The following is an 18,572-nucleotide window of genomic DNA, read 5'->3' on the forward strand; positions in this document are numbered from 1 at the left end:
ATATATTACACTGGTTAACTACACTATATATTACACTGGTTAACTACACTATATATTACACTATATATTACACTGATTAACTACACTATATATTACACTGGTTAACTACACTATATATTACACTATATATTACACTGGTTAACTACACTATATATTACACTGGTTAACTACACTATATATTACACTATATATTACACTGGTTAACTACACTATATATTACACTGGTTAACTACACTATATGTTACACTATATATTACACTGGTTAACTACACTATATATTACACTGGTTAACTACACTATATGTTACACTATATATTACACTGATTAACTACACTATATATTACACTGGTTAACTACACTATATATTACACTGGTTAACTACACTATATATTACACTGGTTAACTTCACTATATATTACACTGGTTAACTATACTATATATTACACTGGTTAACTACACTATATATTACACTGATTAACTACACTATATATTACACTGGTTAACTACACTATATATTACACTATATATTACACTGGTTAACTACACTATATATTACACTGGTTAACTACACTATATATTACACTATATATTACACTGATTAACTACACTATATATTACACTGGTTAACTACACTATATGTTACACTATATATTACACTGATTAACTACACTATATATTACACTGGTTAACTACACTATATATTACACTGGTTAACTACACTATATATTACTCTGGTTAACTACACTATATATTACACTGGTTAACTACACTATATGTTACACTATATATTACACTGATTAACTACACTATATATTACACTGGTTAACTACACTATATATTACACTGGTTAACTACACTATATATTACACTATATATTACACTGATTAACTACACTATATATTACACTGGTTAACTACACTATATGTTACACTATATATTACACTGATTAACTACACTATATATTACACTGGTTAACTACACTATATATTACACTATATATTACACTGGTTAACTACACTATATGTTACACTATATATTACACTGATTAACTACACTATATATTACACTGGTTAACTACACTATATATTACACTGGTTAACTACACTATATATTACACTGGTTAACTATACTATATATTACACTGGTTAACTACACTATATATTACACTGATTAACTACACTATATATTACACTGGTTAACTACACTATATATTACACTATATATTACACTGGTTAACTACACTATATATTACACTGGTTAACTACACTATATATTACACTATATATTACACTGGTTAACTACACTATATATTACACTGGTTAACTACACTATATGTTACACTATATATTACACTGGTTAACTACACTATATATTACACTGGTTAACTACACTATATATTACACTGGTTAACTACACTATATGTTACACTATATATTACACTGATTAACTACACTATATATTACACTGGTTAACTACACTATATATTACACTGGTTAACTACACTATATATTACACTGGTTAACTACACTATATATTACACTGGTTAACTACACTATATATTACACTATATATTACACTGGTTAACTACACTATATATTACACTGGTTAACTACACTATATATTACACTGGTTAACTACACTATATATTACACTGGTTAACTACACTATATATTACACTGATTAACTACACTATATATTACACTGGTTAACTACACTATATATTACACTATATATTACACTGATTAACTACACTATATATTACACTGGTTAACTACACTATATATTAACTACACTATATATTATACTGATTAACTACACTATATATTACACTGATTAACTACACTATATATTACACTGGTTAACTACACTATATATTACACTGGTTAACTACACTATATATTACACTATATATTACACTGGTTAACTACACTATATATTACACTGGTTAACTACACTATATGTTACACTATATATTACACTGATTAACTACACTATATATTACACTGGTTAACTACACTATATATTACACTGGTTAACTACACTATATATTACACTATATATTACACTGGTTAACTACACTATATGTTACACTATATATTACACTGATTAACTACACTATATATTACACTGGTTAACTACACTATATATTACACTGGTTAACTACACTATATATTACACTGGTTAACTACACTATATATTACACTGGTTAACTTCACTATATGTTACACTATATATTACACTGGTTAACTACACTATATATTACACTATATATTACACTGGTTAACTACACTATATATTACACTGGTTAACTACACTATATGTTACACTATATATTACACTGATTAACTACACTATATATTACACTGGTTAACTACACTATATATTACACTGGTTAACTACACTATATATTACACTATATATTACACTGGTTAACTACACTATATGTTACACTATATATTACACTGATTAACTACACTATATATTACACTGGTTAACTACACTATATATTACACTGGTTAACTACACTATATATTACACTGGTTAACTACACTATATATTACACTGGTTAACTTCACTATATGTTACACTATATATTACACTGGTTAACTACACTATATATTACACTATATATTACACTGGTTAACTACACTATATATTACACTGGTTAACTACACTATATATTACACTGGTTAACTACACTATATATTACACTGGTTAACTATACTATATATTACACTGGTTAACTACACTATATATTACACTGATTAACTACACTATATATTACACTGGTTAACTACACTATATATTACACTATATATTACACTGGTTAACTACACTATATATTACACTGGTTAACTACACTATATATTACACTATATATTACACTGGTTAACTACACTATATATTACACTGGTTAACTACACTATATGTTACACTATATATTACACTGGTTAACTACACTATATATTACACTGGTTAACTACACTATATATTACACTGGTTAACTACACTATATGTTACACTATATATTACACTGATTAACTACACTATATATTACACTGGTTAACTACACTATATATTACACTGGTTAACTACACTATATATTACACTGGTTAACTACACTATATATTACACTGGTTAACTACACTATATATTACACTATATATTACACTGGTTAACTACACTATATATTACACTGGTTAACTACACTATATATTACACTGGTTAACTACACTATATATTACACTGGTTAACTACACTATATATTACACTGATTAACTACACTATATATTACACTGGTTAACTACACTATATATTACACTATATATTACACTGATTAACTACACTATATATTACACTGGTTAACTACACTATATATTAACTACACTATATATTATACTGATTAACTACACTATATATTACACTGATTAACTACACTATATATTACACTGGTTAACTACACTATATATTACACTGGTTAACTACACTATATATTACACTATATATTACACTGGTTAACTACACTATATATTACACTGGTTAACTACACTATATGTTACACTATATATTACACTGATTAACTACACTATATATTACACTGGTTAACTACACTATATATTACACTGGTTAACTACACTATATATTACACTATATATTACACTGGTTAACTACACTATATGTTACACTATATATTACACTGATTAACTACACTATATATTACACTGGTTAACTACACTATATATTACACTGGTTAACTACACTATATATTACACTGGTTAACTACACTATATATTACACTGGTTAACTTCACTATATGTTACACTATATATTACACTGGTTAACTACACTATATATTACACTATATATTACACTGGTTAACTACACTATATATTACACTGGTTAACTACACTATATGTTACACTATATATTACACTGATTAACTACACTATATATTACACTGGTTAACTACACTATATATTACACTGGTTAACTACACTATATATTACACTATATATTACACTGGTTAACTACACTATATGTTACACTATATATTACACTGATTAACTACACTATATATTACACTGGTTAACTACACTATATATTACACTGGTTAACTACACTATATATTACACTGGTTAACTTCACTATATGTTACACTATATATTACACTGGTTAACTACACTATATATTACACTATATATTACACTGGTTAACTACACTATATATTACACTGGTTAACTACACTATATATTACACTGGTTAACTACACTATATATTACACTGGTTAACTACACTATATATTACACTGATTAACTACACTATATGTTACACTATATATTACACTGATTAACTACACTATATATTACACTGGTTAACTACACTATATGTTACACTATATATTACACTGATTAACTACACTATATATTACACTGGTTAACTACACTATATGTTACACTATATATTACACTGATTAACTACACTATATATTACACTGGTTAACTACACTATATATTACACTGGTTAACTACACTATATATTACTCTGGTTAACTACACTATATATTACACTGGTTAACTACACTATATGTTACACTATATATTACACTGATTAACTACACTATATATTACACTGGTTAACTACACTATATATTACACTGGTTAACTACACTATATATTACACTATATATTACACTGATTAACTACACTATATATTACACTGGTTAACTACACTATATGTTACACTATATATTACACTGATTAACTACACTATATATTACACTGGTTAACTACACTATATATTACACTATATATTACACTGGTTAACTACACTATATGTTACACTATATATTACACTGATTAACTACACTATATATTACACTGGTTAACTACACTATATATTACACTGGTTAACTACACTATATATTACACTGGTTAACTATACTATATATTACACTGGTTAACTACACTATATATTACACTGATTAACTACACTATATATTACACTGGTTAACTACACTATATATTACACTATATATTACACTGGTTAACTACACTATATATTACACTGGTTAACTACACTATATATTACACTATATATTACACTGGTTAACTACACTATATATTACACTGGTTAACTACACTATATGTTACACTATATATTACACTGGTTAACTACACTATATATTACACTGGTTAACTACACTATATATTACACTGGTTAACTACACTATATGTTACACTATATATTACACTGATTAACTACACTATATATTACACTGGTTAACTACACTATATATTACACTGGTTAACTACACTATATATTACACTGGTTAACTACACTATATATTACACTGGTTAACTACACTATATATTACACTGGTTAACTACACTATATATTACACTATATATTACACTGGTTAACTACACTATATATTACACTGGTTAACTACACTATATATTACACTGGTTAACTACACTATATATTACACTGGTTAACTACACTATATATTACACGGATTAACTACACTATATATTACACTGGTTAACTACACTATATATTACACTATATATTACACTGATTAACTACACTATATATTACACTGGTTAACTACACTATATATTACACTATATATTACACTGGTTAACTACACTATATATTACACTGGTTAACTACACTATATATTACACTGGTTAACTACACTATATATTACACTGGTTAACTACACTATATATTACACTGATTAACTACACTATATGTTACACTATATATTACACTGATTAACTACACTATATATTACACTGGTTAACTACACTATATGTTACACTATATATTACACTGATTAACTACACTATATATTACACTGGTTAACTACACTATATGTTACACTATATATTACACTGATTAACTACACTATATTTTACACTGGTTAACTACACTATATATTACACTGGTTAACTACACTATATATTACTCTGGTTAACTACACTATATATTACACTGGTTAACTACACTATATGTTACACTATATATTACACTGATTAACTACACTATATATTACACTGGTTAACTACACTATATATTACACTGGTTAACTACACTATATATTACACTATATATTACACTGATTAACTACACTATATATTACACTGGTTAACTACACTATATGTTACACTATATATTACACTGATTAACTACACTATATATTACACTGGTTAACTACACTATATATTACACTATATATTACACTGGTTAACTACACTATATGTTACACTATATATTACACTGATTAACTACACTATATATTACACTGGTTAACTACACTATATATTACACTGGTTAACTTCACTATATATTACACTGGTTAACTATACTATATATTACACTGGTTAACTACACTATATATTACACTGATTAACTACACTATATATTACACTGGTTAACTACACTATATATTACACTATATATTACACTGGTTAACTACACTATATATTACACTGGTTAACTACACTATATATTACACTATATATTACACTGGTTAACTACACTATATATTACACTGGTTAACTACACTATATGTTACACTATATATTACACTGGTTAACTACACTATATATTACACTGGTTAACTACACTATATATTACACTGGTTAACTACACTATATGTTACACTATATATTACACTGATTAACTACACTATATATTACACTGGTTAACTACACTATATATTACACTGGTTAACTACACTATATATTACACTGGTTAACTACACTATATATTACACTGGTTATCTACACTATATATTACACTATATATTACACTGGTTAACTACACTATATATTACACTGGTTAACTACACTATATATTACACTGGTTAACTACACTATATATTACACTGGTTAACTACACTATATATTACACTGATTAACTACACTATATATTACACTGGTTAACTACACTATATATTACACTATATATTACACTGATTAACTACACTATATATTACACTGGTTAACTACACTATATGTTACACTGGTTAACTACACTATATATTACACTATATACTACACTGATTAACTACACTATATATTACACTGGTTAACTACACTATATGTTACACTGATTAACTACACTATATATTACACTGGTTAACTACACTATATATTACACTATATATTACACTGGTTAACTACACTATATGTTACACTATATATTACACTGATTAACTACACTATATATTACACTGGTTAACTACACTATATATTACACTGGTTAACTACACTATATATTACACTGGTTAACTTCACTATATGTTACACTATATTTTACACTGGTTAACTACACTATATATTACACTGGTTAACTACACTATATATTACACTGGTTAACTTCACTATATGTTACACTATATTTTACACTGGTTAAATACACTATATATTACACTGATTAACTACACTATATATTACACTGGTTAACTACACTATATATTAACTACACTATATATTACACTGGTTAACTACACTATATATTACACTGGTTAACTACACTATATGTTACACTATATATTACACTGATTAACTACACTATATATTACACTGGTTAACTACACTATATATTACACTGGTTAACTACACTATATATTACACTGGTTAACTATACTATATATTACACTGGTTAACTACACTATATATTACACTGATTAACTACACTATATATTACACTGGTTAACTACACTATATATTACACTATATATTACACTGGTTAACTACACTATATATTACACTGGTTAACTACACTATATATTACACTATATATTACACTGGTTAACTACACTATATATTACACTGGTTAACTACACTATATGTTACACTATATATTACACTGGTTAACTACACTATATATTACACTGGTTAACTACACTATATATTACACTGGTTAACTACACTATATGTTACACTATATATTACACTGATTAACTACACTATATATTACACTGGTTAACTACACTATATATTACACTGGTTAACTACACTATATATTACACTGGTTAACTACACTATATATTACACTGGTTAACTACACTATATATTACACTGGTTAACTACACTATATATTACACTATATATTACACTGGTTAACTACACTATATATTACACTGGTTAACTACACTATATATTACACTGGTTAACTACACTATATATTACACTGGTTAACTACACTATATATTACACGGATTAACTACACTATATATTACACTGGTTAACTACACTATATATTACACTATATATTACACTGATTAACTACACTATATATTACACTGGTTAACTACACTATATATTACACTATATATTACACTGGTTAACTACACTATATATTACACTGGTTAACTACACTATATATTACACTGGTTAACTACACTATATATTACACTGGTTAACTACACTATATATTACACTGATTAACTACACTATATGTTACACTATATATTACACTGATTAACTACACTATATATTACACTGGTTAACTACACTATATGTTACACTATATATTACACTGATTAACTACACTATATATTACACTGGTTAACTACACTATATGTTACACTATATATTACACTGATTAACTACACTATATTTTACACTGGTTAACTACACTATATATTACACTGGTTAACTACACTATATATTACTCTGGTTAACTACACTATATATTACACTGGTTAACTACACTATATGTTACACTATATATTACACTGATTAACTACACTATATATTACACTGGTTAACTACACTATATATTACACTGGTTAACTACACTATATATTACACTATATATTACACTGATTAACTACACTATATATTACACTGGTTAACTACACTATATGTTACACTATATATTACACTGATTAACTACACTATATATTACACTGGTTAACTACACTATATATTACACTATATATTACACTGGTTAACTACACTATATGTTACACTATATATTACACTGATTAACTACACTATATATTACACTGGTTAACTACACTATATATTACACTGGTTAACTTCACTATATATTACACTGGTTAACTATACTATATATTACACTGGTTAACTACACTATATATTACACTGATTAACTACACTATATATTACACTGGTTAACTACACTATATATTACACTATATATTACACTGGTTAACTACACTATATATTACACTGGTTAACTACACTATATATTACACTATATATTACACTGGTTAACTACACTATATATTACACTGGTTAACTACACTATATGTTACACTATATATTACACTGGTTAACTACACTATATATTACACTGGTTAACTACACTATATATTACACTGGTTAACTACACTATATGTTACACTATATATTACACTGATTAACTACACTATATATTACACTGGTTAACTACACTATATATTACACTGGTTAACTACACTATATATTACACTGGTTAACTACACTATATATTACACTGGTTATCTACACTATATATTACACTATATATTACACTGGTTAACTACACTATATATTACACTGGTTAACTACACTATATATTACACTGGTTAACTACACTATATATTACACTGGTTAACTACACTATATATTACACTGATTAACTACACTATATATTACACTGGTTAACTACACTATATATTACACTATATATTACACTGATTAACTACACTATATATTACACTGGTTAACTACACTATATGTTACACTGGTTAACTACACTATATATTACACTATATACTACACTGATTAACTACACTATATATTACACTGGTTAACTACACTATATGTTACACTGATTAACTACACTATATATTACACTGGTTAACTACACTATATATTACACTATATATTACACTGGTTAACTACACTATATGTTACACTATATATTACACTGATTAACTACACTATATATTACACTGGTTAACTACACTATATATTACACTGGTTAACTACACTATATATTACACTGGTTAACTTCACTATATGTTACACTATATTTTACACTGGTTAACTACACTATATATTACACTGGTTAACTACACTATATATTACACTGGTTAACTTCACTATATGTTACACTATATTTTACACTGGTTAAATACACTATATATTACACTGATTAACTACACTATATATTACACTGGTTAACTACACTATATATTAACTACACTATATATTACACTGGTTAACTACACTATATATTATACTGGTTAACTACACTATATATTACACTATATATTACACTGGTTAACTACACTATATATTACACTGGTTAACTACACTATATATTACACTGGTTAACTACACTATATATTACACTATATATTACACTGATTAACTACACTATATATTACACTGGTTAACTACACTATATGTTACACTATATATTACACTGATTAACTACACTATATATTACACTGATTAACTACACTATATATTACACTGGTTAACTACACTATATATTACACTATATATTACACTGGTTAACTACACTATATATTACACTGGTTAACTACACTATATATTACACTGGTTAACTACACTATATATTACACTGATTAACTACACTATATATTACACTATATATTACACTGGTTAACTACACTATATATTACACTGGTTAACTACACTATATATTACACTGGTTAAATACACTATATATTACACTGATTAACTACACTATATATACAAAAGTATGTGGACAACTCTTTAAATCAGTAGATTCTATTTCAGCAACACCCGTTGCTGACAGGTGTATAAAATCAAGCACACCGCCATGCAATCTCCATAGACAAACATTGTCAGTAGAATGGCCTTTCTGAAGAGCTCAGTGACTTTCAACGTGGCCCTGTCTTAGGATGCCACCTTTCCATCAAGTCAGTTTGTCAAGTTTCTGCCCTGCTAGAGCTGCTCCGGTCAAGTGTAAGTGCTGTTATTGTGGAGTGGAAACATCTAGGAGAAAAAATGTTTCAGTCGTTTAGTGGTAGGCCACAGAAGCTCACAGAATGGGACCGCCAAGTATTGAAGTGTGTAAAAATCTCCTTTCCTCGGTTGCAACACTCACTACTGAGTTCCAAACTGCCTCTGGAAGGAACGTCAACACAATAACTGTTTGTCTGGAGCTTCATGACATGGGTTTCCATGGCCGAGCAGCCGCACACAAGCCTAAGTTCACCATGCTCAATGCCAAGCGCCGACTGAATTGGTGTAAAGCTCACCGCCATTGGACTCTGGACTAGTGGAAATACGTTCTAAGGAGTGATGAATCACACTTCACCATCTGGCAGTCTGACAGATGATTCTGGGTTTGGCGGATGCCAGGAGAACACTACCTTCCCCAATGCATAGTGCCATCACACTGGTTAACTACACTATATGTTACACTATATATTACACTGATTAACTACACTATATATTACACTGGTTAACTACACTATATATTACACTGGTTAACTACACTATATATTACACTGGTTAACTTCACTATATGTTACACTATATTTTACACTGGTTAAATACACTATATATTACACTGATTAACTACACTATATATTACACTGGTTAACTACACTATATATTAACTACACTATATATTATACTGATTAACTACACTATATATTACACTGATTAACTACACTATATATTACACTGGTTAACTACACTATATATTACACTGGTTAACTACACTATATATTACACTGGTTAACTACACTATATATTACACTGGTTAACTACACTATATGTTACACTATATATTACACTGATTAACTACACTATATATTACACTGGTTAACTACACTATATATTACACTGGTTAACTACACTATATATTACACTATATATTACACTGGTTAACTACACTATATGTTACACTATATATTACACTGATTAACTACACTATATATTACACTGGTTAACTACACTATATATTACACTGGTTAACTACACTATATATTACACTGGTTAACTACACTATATATTACACTGGTTAACTTCACTATATGTTACACTATATATTACACTGGTTAACTACACTATATATTACACTATATATTACACTGGTTAACTACACTATATATTACACTGGTTAACTACACTATATATTACACTGGTTAACTACACTATATATTACACTGGTTAACTACACTATATATTACACTGGTTAACTACACTATATATTACACTGATTAACTACACTATATGTTACACTATATATTACACTGATTAACTACACTATATATTACACTGGTTAACTACACTATATATTACACTGGTTAACTACACTATATATTACACTGGTTAACTACACTATATATTACACTGGTTAACTACACTATATGTTACACTATATATTACACTGATTAACTACACTATATATTACACTGGTTAACTACACTACACTATATATTACACTGGTTAACTACACTATATATTACACTATATATTACACTGATTAACTAACACTATATATTACACTGGTTAACTACACTATATATTACACTGGTATATTACACTGGTTAACTACACTATATGTTACACTATATATTACACTGATTAACTACACTATATATTACACTGGTTAACTACACTATATATTACACTGGTTAACTACACTATATATTACACTGGTTAACTTCACTATATATTACACTGGTTAACTATACTATATATTACACTGGTTAACTACACTATATATTACACTGATTAACTACACTATATATTACACTGGTTAACTACACTATATATTACACTATATATTACACTGGTTAACTACACTATATATTACACTGGTTAACTACACTATATATTACACTATATATTACACTGGTTAACTACACTATATATTACACTGGTTAACTACACTATATGTTACACTATATATTACACTGGTTAACTACACTATATATTACACTGGTTAACTACACTATATGTTACACTATATATTACACTGATTAACTACACTATATATTACACTGGTTAACTACACTATATATTACACTGGTTAACTACACTATATATTACACTGGTTAACTACACTATATATTACACTGGTTAACTACACTATATATTACACTATATATTACACTGGTTAACTACACTATATATTACACTGTTTAACTACACTATATATTACACTGGTTAACTACACTATATATTACACTGGTTAACTACACTATATATTAACCACACTATATATTACACTGGTTAACTACACTATATATTATACTGGTTAACTACACTATATATTACACTGGTTAACTACACTATATATTACACTGGTTAACTACACTATATATTACACTGATTAACTACACTATATATTACACTGGTTAACTACACTATATATTAACCACACTATATATTACACTGGTTAACTACACTATATATTATACTGGTTAACTACACTATATATTACACTATATATTACACTGGTTAACTACACTATATATTACACTGGTTAACTACACTATATATTACACTGGTTAACTACACTATATATTACACTATATATTACACTGATTAACTACACTATATATTACACTGGTTAACTACACTATATGTTACACTATATATTACACTGATTAACTACACTATATATTACACTGATTAACTACACTATATATTACACTGGTTAACTACACTATATATTACACTGGTTAACTACACTATATATTACACTATATATTACACTGATTAACTACACTATATATTACACTGATTAACTACACTATATATTACACTATATATTACACTGGTTAACTACACTATATATTACAGTGGTTAACTACACTATATATTACACTGGTTAACTACACTATATATTACACTGATTAACTACACTATATATTACACTATATATTACACTGGTTAACTACACTATATATTACACTGGTTAACTACACTATATATTACACTGGTTAAATACACTATATATTACACTGATTAACTACACTATATATACAAAAGTATGTGGACAACTCTTTAAATCAGTAGATTCTATTTCAGCAACACCCATTGCTGACAGGTGTATAAAATCAAGCACACCGCCATGCAATCTCCATAGACAAACATTGTCAGTAGAATGGCCTTTCTGAAGAGCTCAGTGACTTTCAACGTGGCCCTGTCTTAGGATGCCACCTTTCCATCAAGTCAGTTTGTCAAGTTTCTGCCCTGCTAGAGCTGCTCCGGTCAAGTGTAAGTGCTGTTATTGTGGAGTGGAAACATCTAGGAGAAAAAATGTTTCAGTCGTTTAGTGGTAGGCCACAGAAGCTCACAGAATGGGACCGCCAAGTATTGAAGTGTGTAAAAATCTCCTTTCCTCGGTTGCAACACTCACTACTGAGTTCCAAACTGCCTCTGGAAGGAACGTCAACACAATAACTGTTTGTCTGGAGCTTCATGACATGGGTTTCCATGGCCGAGCAGCCGCACACAAGCCTAAGTTCACCATGCTCAATGCCAAGCGCCGACTGAATTGGTGTAAAGCTCACCGCCATTGGACTCTGGACTAGTGGAAATACGTTCTAAGGAGTGATGAATCACACTTCACCATCTGGCAGTCTGACAGATGATTCTGGGTTTGGCGGATGCCAGGAGAACACTACCTTCCCCAATGCATAGTGCCATCTGTAAAGTTTGGTGGAGGAGGGATAATGGTCTGGGGCTGTTTTTCATGGTTCGTGCTAGCCCCCTTAGTTCCAGTGAAGAGAAATCTTAACCTTACAGGATACAATGACATTCTAGACGATTCTGTGCTTCCAACTTTGTGGAAACAGTTTGGGGAAGGCCCTTCACTGTTTTAGTATGGCAATGTCCCTGTGCACAAAGCGAGGTCCATACTAAAATGCTTTCTTGAGTTCAATGTGGAAGAACTTGACTGGCCTGCACAGAGCCCTGACCTCAACCCCATCGAACACCTTTGGGAAGAATTGGAATGCCGACTGCGAGCCAGGCCTAATCGCCCAGCATCAATCGATCGATCAAATGTATTTATGAAGCCCTTTTTACATCAGCCGATGTCACAAAGTGCTGTAAAGAAACCCAGCCTAAAACCCCTAACAGCAAGCAATGCAACTGTTGAAGCACGGTGGCTAGGAAAAACTCCCTAGAAAGGCAGGAACCTAGGAAGATACCTAGAGAGGAACCAGGCTCTGAGGGGTGACCAGTCCTCTACTGGCTGTACTGGGTAAACCAGAGGACCCAGGCTCTGAGGGGTGACCAGTCCTCTACTGGCTGTACTTGGTAGACCAGAGGACCCAGGCTCTGAGGGATGACCAGTCCTCTACTGGCTTTACTGGGTAGAGAGGAACCAGGCTCTGAGGGGTGACCAGTCCTCTACTGACTGTACTGGGTAGAGAGGAACCAGGCTCTGAGGGGTGACCAGTCCTCTACTGATTGTACTTGGTAGGACAGAGGAACCAGACTCTGAGGGGTGACCAGTACTCTACTGGCTGTACTGGGTAGACCAGAGGAACCAGGCTCTGAGGGGTGACCAGTCCTCTACTGGCTGTACTGGGTAGAGAGGAATCAGGTTCTGAGGGGTGACCAGTCCTCTACTGGCTGTGCCAGGTGGAGATTATGACATAACATGGCCAAGATGTTCAAATGTTCATAGATGACCAGCAGGGTCAAATAATAATAATCACAGTGGTTGTAGAGGGTGCAACAGGTCAGCACCTCAGGAGTAAATGTCAGTTGGCTTTTCATAGCCGATCATTCAGAGTATCTCTACCGCTCCTGCTGTCTCTAGACAGTTGAAACCAGCAGGTCTGGGACAGGTAACACGTCCGGTGAACAGGTCAGGCTTCCATTGCCGCAGGCAAAACAGTTGAAACTGGAGCAGCAGCACTACCAGGTGGACTGGGGACAGCAAGGAGTCATCAGGCCAGATTGTCCTGAGGCATGGTCCTAGGGCTCAGGTCCTCTGAGAGAAGAGAGAGAGGGAAACCTCACTAATGCTCTTGTGGCTGAATGGAAGCAAGTCCCCACAGAAATGTTCCATCATCTAGTGGAAAGCCTTCCCAGAATATTTGAGGCTGTTATAGCAGCAAAGGGGGACCAACTCCATATTAATGCCCATGATTTTGGAATGAGATGTTCAATGAGCAGGTGTCCACATACTTTTAATCATGTAGTGTATATATCTCTTGATTCAATGATTATTTAATTGTCACTATCTCACTATCTTTATTTCATTTTTACACCAGCTGGACTACAAGGAGAGCTGAGTAAGTAGTGTGTGTCTGTCTATGTTCCTGTCTATCTTCCTGTCTGTCTGTATATGTTCATGTCTGTCTGTCTGTCTGTCTGTCTGTGTTCCTGTCTGTCTGCCTGTTTATGTACCTGTCTTACTGTCTGTCTGTCTGTCTGTCTGTCTGTCTGTCTGTCTGTCTGTGTTCCTGTCTTTCAGTCCTTCTATGTTCCTGTCTGTATATGTTCCTGTCTGTATATGTTCCTGTCTGTATATGTTCCTGTCTGTCTGTCTGTCTGTCTGTCTGTCTGTCTGTCTGTCTATCTGTCTGTCTGTGTTCCTGTCTGTCTATCTGTCTGTCTGTGTTCCTGTCTGTCTGTCTGTCTGTCTGTGTTCCTGTCTGTCTGTCTGTGTTCCTGTCTGTCTGTCTGCCTGTTTTAGTTCCTGTCTGTCTGTCTGTGTTCCTGTCTGTCTGTCTCTCTGTCTGTCTCTCTGTCTGTCTGTGTTCCTGTCTGTCTGTCTATGTTCCTGTCTGTCTGTCTATGTTCCTGTATATCTGTCTGTCTGTGTTCCTGTCTGTCTATGTTCCTGTCTTTCTGTCTGTGTTCCTGTCTGTCTGTGTTCCTGTATATCTGTCTGTCTGTGTTCCTGTCTGTCTATGTTCCTGTCTTTCTGTCTATGTTCCTGTCTGTCTGTCTATGTTCCTGTCTGTCTGTCTCTGTTCCTCTATATCTGTCTGTCTGTCTGTCTGTCTGTCTGTCTGTCTGTCTGTCTGTCTGTCTGTCTGTGTGCCTGTCTGTTTGTCTATGTTCCTGTCTGTCTGTGTATGTACCTGTCTTCATGTTCTAGTACCCATAATACATCATGTTTTATCTTCTGTCCACAGACAAGGTCACAAGAGAGAGGGGTGAGTTGCACAACTGCATGTATTTCATTGATTTAAGTGAAAACACTTTGTTTTAAAGATATATACACTATATGTTACACTGGTTAACTACACTATATATTACACTGATTAACTACACTATATATTACACTGGTTAACTACACTATATATTACACTGGTTAACTACACTATATATTACACTGGTTAACTACACTATATATTACACTGATTAACTATACTATATATTACACTGATTAACTACACTATATATTACACTATATATTACACTGATTAACTACACTATATATTACACTGGTTAACTACACTATATGTTACACTATATATTACACTGATTAACTACACTATATATTACACTGATTAACTACACTATATATTACACTGGTTAATAACCTGTTAAGACTCTAGGGGCAGTATTTCATTTTTGGATAAAAAGACGTGCCCGTTTTAAGCGCAATATTTTGTCACGAAAAGATGCTCGACTATGCATGGAATTGATATCTTTGGAAAGAAAACACTCTGACGTTTCCAGAACTGCAAAGATTTTCACTGTGAGTGCCTTAGAACAAAACCTTCAGGCAAAACCAAGATGTTTCAGCAACCAGGAAATGAACAGGATTTCAGAAGCTACTTATATGGCTGTGAATGCGACAGGAATGAACGGACCCTTTCTATCGTTTTCCCCAAGGTGTCTGCAGCATTGTGACGTATTTGTAGGCATATCATTGGAAGATTGACCATAAGAGACTACAATTGCCAAGTGTCCGCACGGTGTCCTGCGTGGAATTTGGTGCGCAAAACTCAGCTACTGGTATTTTTCCATGCGATTCTGAGGACAAAGCATGCATCCAGGAACGGCATTTCAATGAAGAGATATATGACAAAACACCTTGAGGATTGATTCAAACAACGTTTGCCATGTTTCAGTCGATATTATGGAGTTAATTCGGAAAAAAGTTCGACGTGTAGGTGACTGAATTTTCGGTTAGTTTCGGTAGCCAAATGCATAGTAACAAAACGGAACGATGTGTCCTACACAAAGAATCTTTCAGGAAAAACTGGACATCTGCTATGTAACTGAGAGTCTCCTCATTGAAACATCTGAAGTTCTTCAAAGGTAAATTATTTTATTTGATTCCTTTGCTGGTTTTTGTGAATATGTTGCGTGCTAAATGCTAACGCTAAATGCTAAGCTAGCTATCAACACTTACACAAATGATTGATTTTCTCTGGTTCAAAAGCATATTTTGAAAATCTGAGATGACAGGATTGTTAAGAAAAGGATAAGCTTGAGAGCAGGCATATTTATTTCATTTCATTTGCGATTTTTAGAAATCGCTAACGTTGCGTTATGGTAATGAGCTTGAGGCTGTAGTCAGGAACCCGCATGCGGGGGGGGGGCGTACTATGAAGTACACTATATATTACACTGGGTAAC

The 18,572-nt window shown here is 31.3% G+C and overlaps 1 long non-coding RNA gene across 1 annotated transcript in view; it reads left to right on the forward strand.

Annotated features, from left to right (window-relative positions):
* The window catches only part of LOC135574221 (uncharacterized), a 70,327-nt gene that overhangs the window by 33,342 nt on the left and 18,413 nt on the right, over positions 1 to 18,572 (forward strand). Inside the window, exons 3-4 of the long non-coding RNA XR_010465245.1 lie at positions 16,247 to 16,267; positions 17,117 to 17,137. This is a non-coding gene — a long non-coding RNA (uncharacterized LOC135574221). The remainder of the gene's footprint in view (positions 1 to 16,246; positions 16,268 to 17,116; positions 17,138 to 18,572) is intronic.

The sequence above is a fragment of the Oncorhynchus nerka genome, linkage group LG12 (genome assembly GCF_034236695.1).
Source record: "Oncorhynchus nerka isolate Pitt River linkage group LG12, Oner_Uvic_2.0, whole genome shotgun sequence".
Lineage (NCBI taxonomy): Eukaryota > Metazoa > Chordata > Actinopteri > Salmoniformes > Salmonidae > Oncorhynchus > Oncorhynchus nerka.